This window comes from Suricata suricatta, chromosome 6 (assembly GCF_006229205.1).
Source record: "Suricata suricatta isolate VVHF042 chromosome 6, meerkat_22Aug2017_6uvM2_HiC, whole genome shotgun sequence".
Lineage (NCBI taxonomy): Eukaryota > Metazoa > Chordata > Mammalia > Carnivora > Herpestidae > Suricata > Suricata suricatta.
The window spans coordinates 1,121,589-1,123,251 of record NC_043705.1 but is presented as its reverse complement, the minus strand read 5'-3'; positions in this window follow the sequence as shown (position 1 = coordinate 1,123,251).

Below are 1,663 nucleotides of genomic sequence, written 5' to 3'. Positions count from 1 at the left end.
GAAATCTATATAGTAGTTTTAGTCTATAGTGCACATTTCTTGGCACATAATTCCCCAAACCCCTGTAATTTCTTCGGTGATTAGAGCAATAATGATTCATTATAATATTGTTTCCCCCCCTTGATTCCTGAAATAGCTTTACAGCAATAAATGTTAAATGGATGTCATTTGTTATTTATTTAAAAAAATCATTTTCAACCACATTTGAGCTCATTATAATGAAATGACTTGGAAAAATCTCTTGTAAACACCAGATAAGGGTGGTTGCCAAGGAACTCACTCATGTGATTAGAAAATTAGGACTTTCTGCCCCCACAATCGCCCTGACATCTGAGGTGGAGAGAGTGGCTAGAGGTTGAACCAATCAGTAATGCCCAATTGTTTCATCCATTAAGCCTTGGTAAAGAAGCCTCCACAAGAACTCAAAAGTAAAGGGCCTGGGAAGCTTTGGGGCTGGTGAACAAGACCCCATCCATGTGCTGTTAGGGTGATGCACTCCAATCTCAATGGGTACAAAAACTGTGCTTGGAACCCTTCTAGACCTTTCCCCATGTATCACTTCATCTGGCTCTTCATTTGTATCTTTAATATCCTTTGGAATAGATCAGTAATCTATTAAGAAAACTGTTCTGAGTTTCCTCAGCCACTCTAGTAAAGTAATCAAACATTGGGAGGGAGATGTGGGAACTTCTGATTTATACCTGGTTGGTCAGATGCACAGGTGACCAACTGAATTTGCAGTTGGCCTCTAAAGTGAGGGTAGTTTTGTGGGGCTAAGTCCTTAACCTGGGGGGTCTGATGCTCTCTCTAGGTAGATAGTATACAAATTGAGTTAAACTGTAACACCCAGCTGATGTCAGAGAATTGGCTGGTGTGAGGAAAACATCCATACAGAAATACATCTCAGATTAGTTCCCTGAAGGATGAGGAGGAAGCACATCTCCATCAGCTCTTGTTCCTGTGGTTAGTATGTCTTTATTTCCAGGCTCTGCATGCTTAAATTCAGCATGATCTTCGCAGCAAGCAGTATGCAAGGAGACTCAGGCAGGAAGTGGGGAGATCCTGGATCTGTTGGCTTCTGTGAGAAGCTATCAAAGATTGTGCAGATGGTTGCAGCAAGAGGAGCAGGAGTGACAAGAGCAACAATGGAATCGATAAGGTTCTGATGTATTGGGCAGAAAAGGGGCCCAATACACAAAAGTAGGTGGTTGGTCTCCAGTACAGCATGTAACCATCTTTTCCCCTATTACTGTGCTATAAGACATATACTCAAATAAGGTAAGAATTCACTCTTTTTAGAAAGACTTTGGGGCGCCTGGGTGGCTCAGTCGGTTAAGCCTCCGGCTTCGGCTCAGGTCAGATCTCATGTTCGTGGGTTCGAGCCCCGCGTCAGGCTCTCTGCTGACTGCTAGCTCAGACCCTGGAGCCTGCTTCCAGTTCTGTGTCTCCCTCTCTCTCTGCCCCTCCCCCTCTCCTGCTCTGTCTCTCTCTGTATCAAAAATAAATAAAACATTAAAAAAAAAAAAGAAAGACCTTTCCTCACTTCTCTTCAGACAGGCTGCACTGCCTCAGCATAGCTCTGTTGGAGGCTTCCCAGTTCTCCTGGACACAGGGCCAGAAAGGGTGTGGAATACTTGGTGCTCATTTCAGGTATTGTGGAGAT